Raw genomic sequence first — 17,138 nt, 5'->3', positions numbered from 1 at the left:
ACGCATTCATTAGTGATTTTTAGGATGCAAATATTTTGTCTTCATGTATAGTATAAGCCTCTCTCACACCATATATTATTTCATTACAAGATACATCCAAACCCTATACCCTCACTCTGCCCTAGGTCTCTTGGATTTCCATGCAGTCTAAACAACCTAGGTATTTAAAAATAATTTGAGCATACATTTCAAGAGACAAGCTTAAGGCAATTATTCATGAAAAAAAATTATCCATGGCCACGTAAGTTTGGGGAAACTATATACTGTGTTTCATCTTAGAAATTTACAATGAAGTTCAGTTAAAGACTCAGAGAAATTCTCCAGAGTTTCCGAAGTTAATCAAGTTAACACACACAGAACACATTTGTGCTTATAAGGCCTATTAATACCCCATGAATATACTGATAAACACTGTTTCAGATCATGTGGTGGTCACAATGTCAGTCTGAGCATCAGTAGCATTTATTGTTCAGGGCATTGTGTAAGGTACTGCTGCAGACATTGGGTTGTAAGATACAATCTATTCCCACAGATTATTATAATAAAGTTGAGCCAGAACATATAAATAAAGAGATAAATAATAATTTAAGGCACCATGGTATAAGTACCAAAAGGGCAAACCAGCAGTGCAGCTAGAGCACATAGGAGGCTGAATTGTTGTAAGCTAAGTGTTCAGGGAAGGATCTAGAAGAATATGAGACTTGATCCTTGAGAGAAGATACATATACAGAGAGAGGCAAAAATGCAGATGGCATATTTTGGAAAAATAAGACCACTTAAGAGTTCGTACAAGTAGATGGAATCAGTGTAACATACCGTGCTTCAATTTCTATAATAAGGATCTAGATCTTTATTATTCAGGCCAAAAGAGTTGTTGGAATTCTTTGAGTGAAGAGAGCATTTCAGAAAAGTGTGTTTATAGAAAGTTGTGCTCCCCTCAGCAATTAGAACAGAGGAGGCTTTCTTCTTGACCTCTGAGCTTAGGTTCCCCAAAACAGCAGAGCCCAAGACAAGGCCTGGCATACAGGTATTTTTTAGGGGGATGTGATCCTGAGGACCCAGAGCTGGACACTGGAAAGAGTAGAGGAGGGAAGAGGGGAAGTCAATGCCATCAAGCCCCTCACCATCGTGGGCAACTGAGGCTTGATCTGCGAAGACGCTCTAAAAGAACCATGAAGAATGCATCTCAGAATTGTTCACCCAAAAGATTAAAGAGATGGGAATCTATCAGTTCCCATCACCCTTCAAGGGTTGGCCTCACATTGAAAGGTTTATATATGCTTCAGAATGCCCAAATGGGTTTCTGCAAGCATCCTACTTAGTGTAGGTGGAGAAGCCCTGGGCAGAACGTGAGAAATACACAGTGAGGTTAAGGTACAGTGTGGTCCAGTAATACATGCAACTGGTGACCCAGCTACTGCTGAAGTTAAGAAGAGGGGTTCAAGAGGCTGTCTGTGTAAGTGATATCTGGTAAAACCTCCAAAGGAAGGTCAATCCAGTCCAAAACCTTATTTCCACATTACTACCTGATTCCTTTTTCTTCAGTCTTTTTGTACCACGGTCCTTGCACATGTAATCAGCTCCAGGGTTTTTAGCATTGTTCTTTTTTCCTCCTTTCATTTCTCCTATCATTCCAAAAAGAAAAAAGGGGAAAAAAGGAAACAAAAATAGGCAAATATTTCGCTTCAACTTATTTACATAAAAAAAAGTTTTCAGATTTGTTTAATAAGGTACATTTGATGGCCAAAGACTACAGAAGTTCCCAGGCAAGATGTGCATGCTCTGTACATAAAAACTAACTGCCAGGGCTTCCTTGGTAAACCACCTGCCAATGCAGGAGACAGGCATTCGATCCCTGATCCAAGAAGATCCCACATGCTGAAGGGCGGCTACTGAGCCCATATGCCACAACTACTGAGTCTGTGTTCTAGAGCCAGGAGCCACAACTACTCAGCCCATGTGCTGCAACTACTGAAGTCCGCATGCCCTAAAGCCTGTGCTCCACAAGATAAGCCATCACAATGAGAAGACCATGCACCACCGCAACTAGAGAAAAGCCTGTGCAGCAAGGAAGACCCAGCAGAGCCAAAAATAAGTAAATAAATAAAGTTATTTTAAAACACTAACTTCCAAAATAAATCTTTCGATAAACTTTACACTGCTAAGACAGTTCGGCACTTCCAGTCAGAACAAACCAAAGCAGTGAAGTCACTGCCTTGCCCATCACTCCAGGACAAGTCTGCCTCAGCAGAAGCCATACTAGAAGATGTGGTTCTTCAAAACTGCCAAAACCAGCAATATTCATCATCCATTCATTCAACAAATATTTGTTAAAGACCTACTATGATCCAGGTATTGTTCTAAGCTCTGGGAATAAAGTTTAATGAAACAGACCAGTCTCTGTTCTTATAAAACTTACAATCTGATTGCAAGGGAAATACACAAACAAATATTTAATGAGTTGAGTGATAACATAAAGGATGGGGGAGGGCTTCCCTGGCGGTCCAGTGGTTAACAATCCACCTGCCAATGCAGGGGACATGGTTCGATCCCTTATTTGGGAAGATCTCACATGTCACAGAGCAACCAAGCCCGTGCTCCACAAGCCAAGCCACCGCAGTGAGAAACTCACACACTACAAAGAAGAGTAGCCCCCACTTTCTGCAACTAGAGAAAGTCCTCGAGCAGTAACAAAGACCCTGTGCAGCCAAAAATAAATAAATTAAAGAAAAAAGAAAGAAACTAAGGAGGGAAAACCAGTATAAGAGAATAAAGGATTGCCAGATGAGGAATGAAAGGATGGGTATTATCCTTTTATATTTGTGTGTGTTTAATCATTCAGTCGGGTCCGACTCTTTGCGAACCCATGGACTACAGCCTGCCAGGCTTCTGTGTCCATGGGGATTCTCCAGGCAAGGATACTGGAGTGGGTTGCCATGCCCTCTCCCAGGGGATCTTCCTAACCCAAGTACCAAACCCAGGTCTCCCGCATTGTAGGCAGATTCTTTACTGACTGAGCCACCAAGGAAGCCCATCCTTTTATATACACAGGTTATAAAATGTTATATTTGTGCAGAGGCATGGAGGAAATGAGGGTATAAGCCATGTGGTTATGTGGGGAAGAAGCTACCAGACCCAGGTAAAATACATGCCAAGACCCTGAGGCAAAGTATGCTTGGCCTGCCCAGGGAAGAGCGAGGAGGCCAGTGCAGCCTGAGTAGAGGAAACAGGGGAGAATGCCTATGAGATATGACATATGGGGCCCTGGATATCATTATAAAATGAGTTTTAACACTGATTGAAACAGGAAGTCACAGAAGGATTTTGAGTAGAGGAGGTGCATACCAACTTATGATTTTAAAGGATCATTCTGGTTACAGTGGAGAATAGATGTAGAGCATTGGGGGGACCAGTTAGGGAGGGAGGCTAGAGATGATGTTGGCCCAGAAGAAGATGACAGCAGTGGGGCTCCCGAGAAATGGTCGGATTAGAATTATGATTCGAACATAGTTACGGGACTGGCTGATGGATTGGATGTGCTGTATAAGAGAAAGTGAGGAGTCAAAAATGACTCCAAGGTTTTTGACCCGAAAAACTAGAAGAATGAAGCTGTCATTTGACAAAACAAGGAAGATTGCAGGCTTGGGGTTGGAGAAAATTAAAAGCTCACTTTAAGGCATGCACACATGATATCTGTTGAACAAGTGGGGATGTCAAATAGGTAGCTGAACATAGGTAGTCCTCTCCCTGCATGATTCTGAAACTTTGCACAAATTTCAGTTACCACAGTTCCATTAAATAACAGCAGTCCTCCAATAGTGCAGTGCAAATTCCAATTTGTTGTTGTCGTTTAATCCCTAAGTCGTGTCCGACACTTTTGCGACCCCATGGACTGAAGCCCGACAGGGCTCCTCTCTCCATGGATTTCCCAGGCAAGAACACCAGAGTGGGTTGCCATTTCCTCCTCCAGGGGACCTTTCCGACCCAGAGATCGAACCCATGTCTCCTGCTTGACAGGTGGATTCTTTACCGCTGAGCTACCTGGGAAGCCCTCAAATTCCAGTTGCCAACAGTGTATTAACTACGTGTAACTGCAGAAAGTATAACGGCCCTGCTTCCTTGGCCCACAAATCACCACACGTGTAACAGATGTGCGTTGTGATCAGCGACCAATTGTATCGCTTCTTTCAGAGTCTGTGCTTGGTCACTGCACATCGGTTATTCAGTTCCCACACAGACTGCAAAGTGTGTTGTGCCTCCTTATCTCCCAGTGATAAACCCATATGACATTCCACCAAATGGGTTCTCAACAGAGGAAATTGGTCAACAAAGATGAGAAAAAAGTGGCAACTCTGAAAGTAAAAGGTGAAGCAAGCATGAACAAAGTTATAGAAGAAATCCTAATAGCTGACCTGACAGCATCCCGCTACCATCCAGAGACTCTCCAGCTGCAGCCACAGGTGCCTAGTGAAGGCAAGTTTGCAGACACAAAGGAGGAAAGCAGTGGTAATGAAAAAGATGAAGGTGTGCCAGAGAAGGTGATCCTGGCAAAAACCTTCACATCAGAGAAACCCTTGGAGATTTTTCACAGCATTGAAAGAACAGAAGCTAAAATGTTGGAAATTGATCCATACTTAGAGAGGACTGTGATAATTTGCCAGGGCATAGGAAAGATGCTAGCTGTGTATCACATTAGACAAGAAGAAGGCAAGCACGGTTCAAACTACTCTTAGTAAGTATTTTACAAAGAAATAAAACATTAATTCTCAATGTTTCTAATATTTTAAATTAGTGTTGTTGTTCACTCAGTCCTGTCTGACCCTTTGTGACCCCATGGACTGCAGCATGCCAGGCTTTCCTATCCTTCACCATCTCCGGGAGCTTGCTCAAACTCATGTCCATTGAGTTGATGATGTCATCCAACCATCTTGTCCTGTCGCCCTTCTCCTCCTGCCTTCAATCTTTCTTGGCATCAGGGTCTTTTCTAATGAGTCAGCTCTTCACATTAGGTGGCCAAAGTTTTGGAACTTCAGCCTCAGCATCAGTCCTTCCAATGAATATTCAGAATTGATTTCCTTTAGGATCGACTGGTTTGATCTCCTTGCTGTCCAAGGGACTCTCAAGAGTCTTCTCCAACACCACAGTTCGGGAGGGAGGGGACGTGGGTGTACCTATGGCTGATTCTTGTTGATGTATGACAGAAAACCACAAAATTCTGTAAAGCAATTATCCTTCAATTTAAAAAATGAAGTGGCAAAAAAGCATCAATATTTTAAATTAGTGTACTAAACTAAATACTCATTTTTATTTTTAAAATTTATTTGTAATTGGATAGTTGTTTTAAAATGTTGTGTTGGTTTCTGCTGTACAACGTGAATCAGCCGTAAGTATATATATATATGCCCTCCTTCTTGAGCCTGCCTCCCACCTCCCCCTTCACCCCCTCCAGATCATCACAGAACATTGGGTTGAGCTCTCTGTGTCATATAGCAGCTTTTCACTAGCTGTTTTACATATGGTAATGTATATGTAAAAACTAGTTTACAGATGCAAGTTTTTATTTTTTCGTTTTCCCATTTGTTTATAACTGACGGTGAGAGCTTTTACTTTTTGACAACATTTTAAAGGTCCCAGAGAAAAAAAAATAATTTTTCTCATTGATTCTTAAGAAACCTTTGCAAAGTCTCAATCTGCACTGTCATTTATATAGTCCCACAGTGTGCAAAGTAAGGACTGCCTGTGTGTGTGTTTGGAGTTCAGAAGAAGAGGCCCAGGCTGGAGACATAAATTTGTGAATTATTACTGGATAGTTGATATTCCAGGATGAGATCACCTTGAGTGTGAGTATAGATAAAGAAAAGGTCTAAGGACTAGACCCAGGGGAACTCCAATGATTAGAGTTTAGGGAAAGGAGGAAGAATCTACAAAGAAAGCCAACAGGGAGTGCTGATATACTACAATGAGAACCGAGAAAGAGGTGTCCCAAAGCCAACACAGGGTTTCGAGGAAAGAGGAATCAACTGTGCTGCTGGCAAGACAAGTGAGACAATACCGAGGAAATGATCACGGCATTTGGTTGCCAATATGAAGATGACTGATGCCTTGACAAGAGCTGTTTTCAGTAAAGTGATGGGATACAAATCTGATTAGAGTGAGTTCAAGAGACAATGGGAGGAGAGGAAATGGAATGGTGACCACAGACATCTCCTCTGAGGACACTGTCTGTGGAGGGAGCTGGCATAGGCTGTGAGTCCAGAGAACTGCCTTCTTAAAGCATTCACTATCACAGAACATTTGTATGCTGATTAACATAGTTAACTAGAGAACTGTTAGCAGGAGAGGTTGATGCCAAGAGAAGGAACAACTATTAAAACAATGCCCTTGAAAGAGGGTAATATCTTATACTCAAATAGAGGACCTCGCCTTACACAGGGACGGGGCCTAGCAAGAGGGCCAGCCTCTGGACTTCAGGACTCAGTTGCCTCACCTATAAACTGAGAATGGACTAGACCAGAGGTTCTCAAACTGCAGTCTCCAGAATAGCCATATCAATATCACCTGACAATTTTATTTAAAATGCAGGTTCCCAAGCCTATCAAAGACCTACTGAATCAGAAATGCCATTTTGGAGTTAGGCCTAGCAATCTGTGCTCTAACAAGCCCTCTTGGGGGTTCTTATGCACCCTGAGGCTTAAAACCGCTGTACTCGATTTTTAAACAACCTTCTGGCTCTGTCTTCTGTCAGTCTTATACTTCAATAACCTGTTCTAAAATAGGAATATACTTCAATTACCTTCCAAAATCTATTAATTAAGTTTTCATAATACTGAAGACTGTTTTCAAGTAGAAGTTCAAGAACCCAAGCTGTTTTCTAATTTTTGTCAGCCCCCAAGAGCCAATCAAGCAATAATAACATTTATGCATCTTAAAATCATGGTTATTCCAATTTCCAACCCAACTTTTTCATGGTGGAGTATTCAACTTCACATTGAGGATATCAGTACAGATATCCTCAATATCAGTAAAGTATACTTTTTAATGAAAAATCACTGGGAATTAAAAGCTATTGCTCTCGAGTCATTTGGCGTTGTTCTATATTGCGTGAAACACATTATTCCCTAGGAGCTGAGCAGACAAGGAAAGACAGGTGACATTAATCCCGTCCCACACTGTTGTTCTTTGTGAGCTTGGGTCTCTCCAGTCACACACTTGGAGGAAATTCCATACAAACAGAGGAAGCCAGACTCTTTCTGGGAGAACTGAGTAGCTGACTTACTGCATTAGACATTGATGCCTGCTAAAGATAAAACCTGGGAAAAGACCTCAGGTCCTATTCTCCATTGTTGCTGCCTGGGCCAGTGTGTATGTCTCAACCACACACATTTCCCTGGGTGGTGGGGGGCAGCCATCAGCCTGCAGCTGTGACAGGATTGCTGATGTTTACAGTAGGCAAGTTAACACTGCTTTCTGCCAATCCATGTGGTTTCTTATTTTAAAGATGAGAACAATTCCTTCTCTCCCCCACTCCATTGTTATTTGGTTTACTAGGCTTGCAGAAGAAGGAAGCAGTAAATTACCAAAGCAAAGAAGTGTAAATCTCACCAGGGTGTGCTCCTCAGATTTGGATAAACCTTGGCATATGGATCTGATGTGGGGATGCAGAAGACGGGTCCTCTCTGCTTTGTGGTAAATCGGTTTGGGAAAGTGAAATGAAAGCCACTAGATACTGTGTCCGTGTCGGCACTTTTCTATTTCTGAATCAAACCAGCTATCCTAATGCCTAGTTTGATGGCTCCAGAAAGCCAGCTGGTTAAGGAGCAGTGGGGACTCTGCTGGCCAAGAACTCTCAGTGCCAGCAAGCCCTCTCGGGAAGGTTTCCCAAATCCTTTCCTTATTTAATTCCGTTAATTGATATCACATTCTCCCATCAGTGTTTGTTAGTAACGATGCACTGGGGAGTGGAGGGAGAGGAGAACTACAATTTCCTCAATCACAAAAGAAAAAGAAAAGAAGATTTGCGTGAAAGCACAAACTATTTTCAAACCACATCTATAGGAAGCCAGTATTAAGACGAGGCCAGCAGGTTTATAAATGACTCACCTATCATCTGAATAAGTCATCTACTTCCTCTATTCAGCTCTCCTTTCCTGAATAGTGTCAGTGCCTGCCTGGCTTAGCCCCCGCCCCCTACTTCAGTGGGCCTCAGTCCTGGCTGATCCACTGGAGTCCCCTGAAAGTGAAGGTGTTACTCACTCAGTCACGTCTGACTCTTTGCGGTCCCGTGGGCTGTAGCTCTCCAGGCTCCTTTGTCCGTGGAGTTCTTCAGGCAAGAATACTGGAGTGGGCTGTCATGCCCTCCTCCAGGGGATCTTCCCAACTCAGGGATCAAACCCAGGTCTCCCATATTGCAGGTGGATTCTTTACTGTCTGAGACACCAGGCAAGCCCATTTAAAAGCATAATAAACACTGATAAGTTCAGGGTTGGAAAGTACTTAAAAGATGACTATCTTACCATTAATCTGAATCATTACAAACCGCCAAATCAAGCAGCCATCCAGTTTAGAAATGAATACTCCTTAGTGACAGGTAACTCATTACCTTTCTAGGCAGTCCATTTCTTTCATCTTTGGTCAGCTCTAACCACCTCCCCAAAAAATTCATACATTGAAAAACTATTTCCCTGTATTTCTTTTATTTAGAAAGTTTTTTGTTTGGGGAAACTTTTGTAGAATGAAGAGATTATGGGACAGTTTACAGCAAGGATGCAATGTCTCTGCATGTTTAACTTATTGCAAATACTAAAAATATTCAGTAGATGGCAGGGAGTCTGCTGGCACTGTTATACACCCTAGAACAGGAAATGCATTCCCTGCCTCAACATACCTGTAGCCTAACGACATACAAAATAAATCAGGAGTTAAACACTGTGTGATAAAATAGAGTAATACAGGACCACAGGAACTTATCAGAGGGTACTTAATCCAGTCTGGAGGATGGGAATCCCCAAGAAGTGACATCAAAGCTGAGGCTGAAACATGTGTGCATGTGTGCTAAGCCCCTTCAGTCACGTCCAACTCTGTGTGATCCCATGGACTACATTCTGCTTGGTTTTTCTGTCCATGGGATTCTCCAGGCAAGAATACTGGAGTGGGTTGCCATGCCCTTCTCCAGGGGATCTTCCTGGTCCAGGGATCAAACCTAGGTCTCCTGCATTACAGGCAGATTTTTTTTACTATCTGAGCCACTAAGTGAAAATGAAAGTCGCTCAGTCATGTCCGACTCTGTGCGACCCCATGGACTATACAGTCCATGGAATTCTCCAGGCCAGAATACAGAAGAGGGTAGCCTTTTCCTTCTCCAGGGGATCTTCCCAACCCAGGAATTGAACCCTGGTCTCCTGCATTGCAGGAGGATTCTTTATCAGCTGAGCCACAAGGGAAGCTGTAAATCAGTGTTGCCATTTTTTTGTATAGTAGAAAATTGTTTTTATCTTTTCCCCAATAGTATACTGAATCTCACTTAACCAGAGATAACTTTCTTTTTAGCTCCAGTTTCAAAGCTGAAAATAGGCCAGTGCAAAAATGCAATCTCATATCTGACTTAACAGTTCCTTAGTGTGTTAGGACTGAGAGGAGGAGGAAGGAAAAGGGCAAGCATCTCTTTATCTAACTGAACACAGTAATGGTTTTCTCAGTGTGTCTCTGGTGAACATGGACTTCTCTTGAGGCGGGCTCTCTCATGCACACATGTATGAGTTCCTCAGAGGGCCCTACAAGTCCTCTCCACCACGCAGTTCTCAGACACGCCCATCCATCCGCCGTCACCCAGTGGTACCTCCCACAACCAATGCCCCTTGCCCAAAGGCAGTCCTCTTGGCTAGGGTGTTGGCAAGATGTCTTAACTACTTTTCATTGTGCCCACTCTAGTTTAAGGGACACAAAGTCAATATACAAAAAGCACTCGTGTTTCTAAGTACTAGGAATAAACAATTAAAAGCCAAAATTTAACAATATCACTTAGAATATCCCCCCAAAGAATTGAATACTGAGTTGTAAATCTAACAAGAATGTGCAGGTTCTGCATCCTGAAAACTACAAAATGGTAATGAAATAAGACCTAAATAAATGGAGACACACACCATGTTCACAAATCAGAAGCCTCAATGTACGTAAAATTCTCCCCAAACTGATCTGCAGATTTAACACAATTATAATCAAAATCCCAGCAGAATTTTTTGTAGATAAATAGAAGCTGGATCCATAATTTATAGGAAGAGGTAAAGGAACTATAAAAGCCAAAATAATTTTGAAAAAACAAGAGCAAAGTTGAAGAACTCACACCACTGATTGTAAAATTATGATAAACATGGTAATCAAGACAATATGTTAATGAAGAAAGGTTGCAGCCATAAATCAATGGAGCAAAATAAAGAAGCATGCAAATATAATCAACTGATATTTTTTTAAAGACACAAAGAAGATCAACAGAAAAAGAATAGCTTTTCCTTGGAATCTTGAACACCTTTATGCAAAAAATTAACCCCTGCCTAAACCCTACACTTCATACAACAATTAAATCAAAAGAGATTAAATAAATAGATATAAAACAGAAAACTATAAAATTAAACATTGGAGAAAGTCTTGATAACCTTAGGTGACGTAAAGAGTTCTAAAGCATGACACTGAACACATTATTCATTTATAAAAATTAATAAATTGAACTTTACCAAAATTAAAATCTTTTCCTCTAAAGCTCCTCAAGAAATAAAACATAGAATTATCATATAACCCAACAATTTCACTCTGAAATATATAGCCAAAAGAATTAAAAACAAGCAAATACTTGTACACGAAATACTTGTACAAGAAATACTTATACATGCATATTCATTGCAGCATTATTCAAAACAGCCAAAAGGTAAAAACAGCCCAAGTGACCATCAAATGAATAGATAAACAAAATGTGGTATATACATCCAATGGAATATTATTCAGCCTTAAAAAATGAAATTCTGATGCATGCTACAACATGGATGAACCTCGAAAACATTATATTTCATGAAATAAGCCAGTCACAAATATTACATGATTCTGCTTATATGAGGTACCTAAAATAGACAACTTCATAGAGACAGAAAGTAGAATAAAAGTTATCAGAGGTTGGGAGTGGGAGGGAATGGGGAATTAGTTTGACAGGTACAGAATTTCTGGTTGGGGAGATGAAAAAGTTTTGGAAATAGGTAGTGGTGATGGTTGCACAACATTGTGACTGTAACAAGTCATGCACTTAATAATGGTTAAAATGACAAATTATACATATACACATATATGAATTTACCTCCACAATTTTTAAAAAGATTCAGGGGGAAAAGCCTTTCTTTTGTGAAAAAACAATTAGGGAAATGAAAAGACCAGCTATAGACTGGAGGAAATACTTGCAAAACACACATCCATGGAAGGACTGGTATCTAAAACACATTAAGAACTCTAAAAATTAAACAGTAAGAAAAAAAACAATTTTTAAAAAGTGGGCAAAAGAGTTCAATAGGTACTTCAGCAAAGAGGATATGAAATGACAAATAAGCACATGAAAAGATTCTCAATATCATTAACCATTCAGTTCAGTTCAGTTCAGCTCAGCTGCTCAGTCGTGTCCGACTCTTTGCGACCCCATGAATCGCAGCACGCCAGGCCTCCCTGTCCATCACCAACTCCTGGAGTTCACTCAGACTCACGTCCATCGAGTCAGTGATGCCATCCAGCCATCTCATCCTCTATTGTCCCCTTCTCCTCCTGCCCCCAATCCCTCCCAGCATCAGTCTTTTCCAATGAGTCAACTCTTCACATGAGGTGGCCAAAGTACTGGAGTTTCAGCTTTAGCATCATTCCTTCCAAAGAAATCCCAGGGCTGATCTCCTTCAGAATGGACTGTGGACTGGTTGGATCTCCTTGCAGTCCAAGGGACTCTCAAGAGTCTTCTCCAACACCACAGTTCAAAAGCATCAATTCTTCGGCCTTCTTCACAGTCCAACTCTCACATCCATACATGACTACTGGAAAAACCATAGCCTTGACTAGACGGATCTTTGTTGGCAAAGTAATGTCTCTGCTTTTGAATATGCTATCTAGGTTGGTCATAACTTTCCTTCCAAAGAGTAAGCATCTTTTAATTTCATGGGTGCAATCACCATATGCAGTGATTTTGGAGCCCCCCAAAATAAAGTCTGACACTCTTTCCACTGTTTCCCCAGCTATTTCCCATGAAGTGATAGGACCAGATGCCATGATCTTCGTTTTCTGAATGTTGAGCTTTAAGCCAACTTTTTCACTCTCCTCTTTCACTTTCATCAAGAGGCTTTTCAGCTCCTCTTCACTTTCTGCCATAAGGGTGGTGTCATCTGCATATCTGAGGTTATTGATATTTCTCCTGGCAATCTTGATTCCAGCTTGTGCTTCATCCAGCCCAGCATTTCTCACAATGTACTCTGCATAGAAGTTAAATAAACAGGGTGACAATATACAGCCTTGATGTACTCTTTTTCCTATTTGGAACCAGTCTGTTGTTCCATGTCCAGTTCTAACTGTTGCTTCCTGACCTGCATATAGGTTTCTCAAGAGGCAGATCAGGTGGTCTGGTATTCCCATCTCTTTCAGAATTTTCCACAGTTTATTGTAATCCACACAGTCAAAGGCTTTGGTGTAGTCAATAAAGCAGATATAGATGTTTTTCTGGAACTCTCTTGCTTTTTCCATGATCCAGCGGATGTTGGCAATTTGATCTCTGGTTCCTCTGCCTTTTCTAAAACCAGCTTGAACATCTGGAAGTTCACAGTTCACGTATTGCTGAAGCCTGGCTTGGAGAATTTTGAGCATTACTTTCCTAGCGTGTGAGATGAGTGCAATTGTGCGGTAGTTTGAGCATTCTTTGGCATTGCCTTTCTTTGGGGTTGGAATGCAAATTAAAACCATAATAAGATACCACTGCACACTTACTAGGATTACTACAATAAAAAAAATCATGACAACATCAAGTACTGGGTGGAAAAACTAGCACTCTCATATGTTACTGGTGGGAATTCAAAATTCTAACAGCCACTCCAGAAAACAGTTTGGCAGTTCCCTGTCAAATTAAACATATAGGTATCATATGACCCATCAACACCACTCATAAAAATTATAAATAAAAATTACAGTCACCCTACTTCCATGCAATGGAGAAGGAAATGGCAACCCACTCCAGTGTTCTTGCCTGGAGAATCCCAGGGATGGAAGAGCCTGGTGGGCTGCCGTCTATGGGGTCACACAGAGTTGGACACGACTGAAGCAACTTAGCAGTAGCAGCAAAACCTGTAAACAAATGTTTGCATGTGTGCATGCTAAGTCACTTCGGTCATGACAGACTATATGCGACCCTATGGACTGTAGCTTGCCAGGCTCCTCTGTCCATGGGATTTCCTAGGCAAGAATACTGGAGTGGATTGCCATTTCCTCCTTCAGGGGATCTTCCGGATCCAGAGACTGAACCTGTGTCTCCTGCACTGACGGGCAGATTCTTTACTGCCAAGCCATTGGGGAAACACTGGAATGGGAATAGAGATGGGTACACTGTTTACTTCTTTCATCTACCGGTGGGGGTAGGGCCGGGGGACCTTTCTTTAGGTGTTTAGTTACAGGAGCAATTAATTGAGACTTTCATAGTGAGTGTAAATTATTTGAACTAAAACAGAAGATTATAGAGGTGAGTATATAAACAAATAAATTTAATTATTACAGAAAATAGTAATGCACAGTAATGGTATCTTAAAATAGCTTTACTATGTACCACACACAGTCTTTGTTTCTGAAACCCATACCTTAATCTGGTAGAGACTCTCATTGTCCACCAGAGGGAGACTCATGACTATGCTTTCCCCTTGGGGCTGCTTCAGGGTTAGTGAGTACTTCGGTCAAAATCTCCACTGCATGTTGGTATAGAGTTAGGCAGTCTGAGATGGAGAAGAGATTTATGGTTCTGGGATAAGATTAAAGGGTTCTGGGCTCCTTAAGTGTCCTGCTTTTCCTCTGGGCCTTAGATTTCTCCTCCTGATCCTCTTGAGGTCTAAAAGCTGAGCTGTTTGTCTTCCTTGGAAAGTAAAGCCTTTCAGATTCCTGGCACTGACCAAGCTGAACGAACTGCATGGTAATACTGCCCACTAATTCACTCCGCAAACAGGAAGTCTTTACCAGGACACAGGTATTATTTCATGCTTTAAAAGGGGGTCTCTAATAACAGGAAATATCTAAGTGAAAGTGTTAGTAGCTCAGTCATGCCCAACTCTATGCGGCCCCCTGGATTGTAGCCCACCAGGCCCCTCTGTCCATGGGGATTCTCCAGGCAAGAATACTGGAGTGGGCTGTCATGCCTTCCTCCAGGGGAATTTCCTTACCCAGGAATCAAACGGGGGTCTCCTGCATTGCAAACACATTCTTTATCAGCTGAGCTGCCAAGGAAACCCTGTCATTAGAAGCACAAAAAGGCTGTTCTAATTCACAACTCTGGATAGAATATGTTGTTTAACATATAATCAGATTCTAGGAAGTGTGTATACATCACCTTTTATCTGCAAAGGGAGATTCAAAACTAGAAAAGACTTCTTAACAAACAGATATTAAGGAATGTACCAGTACAACTCTAAGGTGCTGGTAGGATTTTTTGCTTCATCATTCTTTTAAAATAAATCAGACCCTGTCCGACTTTTGCCACCCCATGGACTCTAGCCTGCCAGACTCCTCTCTCCACGGGATTCTCCAGGCAAGAATACTGGAGTGGGTTGCCATTCCCTTCTCCAGGGGATCTTCCCTAACCAGGGATCGAACCTGGGTCTCCTCCATTGCAGGCGGATTCATTACCATCTGAGCCACCATATGTGGTTGCATCATAGCTTTCCGTTCATGATTACCTAATTTCCCACATTAAACCCCCAAACCAGATCTTGAAAATGAAAAAACTTGGACTTCAGCTCACCCCCATGAGGGAACAAACACTTTTGCATGACTTGGCTATAAACTTGGATTTTTTAATGACTTTAAATCCCATCTTATTTGAATACCCAGGAATTTGGGGTCTTGGGGGTGGGGATGAAAGTTAGGTCATAACAGAGGAATATTTTTCACTTACTACTAGTTAAAGCAGACTGGTATGGGGAAGCAGAGACTGGGGTTAGGAGTGCAGGCACTGGGTTCTGAAGTGGGAAAGAAGCCAGGTTCTTAGCATTCTTCTCCTCGGGCTCTAATTAGCTGAGGGAAGCAGTGAAAGATGACAAACAGGATGGGATTGCTTTAGTGAGATCCTCTTCAGCCATGGTTTATGATGCAAAGTGCTGCGCATGCAAACACGGGGCTGGCTGGAACAGCCAGGGACTGCCACAGACCTCTGCACTGGTACCTGCAGAGCTCCGTCAACAGAGGCCCTGTGAGGTCAGCCAGCAGTCCTATATGAGTGGGAATTCATCTTTGGTTGCAGAGGACATAAAATGACCTGTTCCAGTAAAACCGAAACTTAGGGAGGGAAAACAAACCAACAGGAAATGTAAACTTAGCTCCGTCTGTTTCCGTCCTAGAGGAGCAAAGGAGATCAGAGTGACTGCAGAGACTCTGACGCCTCACCCCCTTTTATTCTGTCCGTGAGCAGACGCAGAATTGCAAGATCTTTGAGAGCCGAAGGCTAATCACAGAAAGGGATTGTTTTCCATCTCTTGGGAACAAAATCTCTATAAGAAATCTGATGACATGTTCCTGGACTGACCGTAAAAAACATTTTCCCAAATAACATCAGTAAACTCTGGATTCTTTCTCTGGGACTAGTCCCAAATTCACTGGGGAAATCACCGTGCTAAATCAGTTCGGTTTTGGGGTATGATACAATTTGCAAGGCTGTGTCATACAACCACATAGTTAGCATGGATGAAAATACTATTAATTAGAGATAAGCATTTGTCCAAGAACTTGCTGAAATCAGATCTTGCAGGGATTTAACTTGGTACTTTGCCAATTAGATTTTTTTTTAAATAGATTTAATTGTGAAAGGGAGGCCCTGTCTTACAGGGGGAGGTTCTTGCGACTTTTTCTTTCTAAGAAAAAATTTGATCATTTTATCACACTTATCTTCCTCTCTTCATTAAAAAATCCAATCTTGTAGGAAATAATAATCAATGAGATTAAATTTTTAGTATCATCTTTTAAAAAGACTTCCTAAAAGTTTCTGTTTAAAAGTAGTTTAGACTTGATCCCTAAAATAATTATATTTAGGTCCTAAAACTAAAATGTTTCATATACAGAATTCTTTTAGAAACTGTTTGACAAAATAATAAAAATATAAAGCTCTCTGTGCATTTCTTTATAAAAAGTGGAAATTAAACATGATAAAATGATCTAGTTCCTTTGATATTAACTTTTTAATGACTTTTTAAATGACAAATGGATTTATTTCAGAGCATATTTGTGCTTCCTAATGGCAAAGTTGTGAGATAAAGTCCCACAAGAATGAATTCTGGAAAACTCAATAACTATACTTTTAATTTATAAGTGCTACCTATACAGTTGTATGTTACAGCTTTAAAATCATATTACACTTTATTGAAATGAATCAGATTTAATACAGTCATTTCCCCAATGTGCCCTGGACAAAACTCAGAGAAACATGTGACCAACCAAAGGAACACAATTAGTAATTCAAGCTCGATCCAGGCCAGGAACACATGACTCATCATTCAGTGCTCTTTCACAGTCATCATGATGATCCCTCCCCCACACCCCCTCAGTCTTGTCCACTGCCAGCCCAGCGTGTGTTCACACCCACCTCTCAGTGCTGAGACTACACCTCCCCGGGCTGGCCTCTGTAATGCAGCTGCCCACACCCCACCTGGCTTCCCTCAGCTCACCCTTCTCTGATTATTTTTCCCCTGAAAGTGAAATTTGCTCAGTCGTGTCCAGCTCTTTTTGACTCCATAGACTGTAGTCCATGGAATTCTCCAGGCCAGAATACTGGAGTGGGTAACCGTTCCCTTCTCCAGGGGATCTTCCCAGCCCAGGGATGGAACCCTGGTCTCCCACATTGCAGGCAGATTCTTTACCAGCTGACCTTGCCCTCTGCTAATAAG

Source organism: Bos indicus, chromosome 24 (genome assembly GCF_029378745.1).
Source record: "Bos indicus isolate NIAB-ARS_2022 breed Sahiwal x Tharparkar chromosome 24, NIAB-ARS_B.indTharparkar_mat_pri_1.0, whole genome shotgun sequence".
In the NCBI taxonomy this organism is placed as follows: domain Eukaryota; kingdom Metazoa; phylum Chordata; class Mammalia; order Artiodactyla; family Bovidae; genus Bos; species Bos indicus.
The sequence above is the reverse complement of the archived record's forward strand: the minus strand, read 5'-3'. Positions refer to the sequence as shown.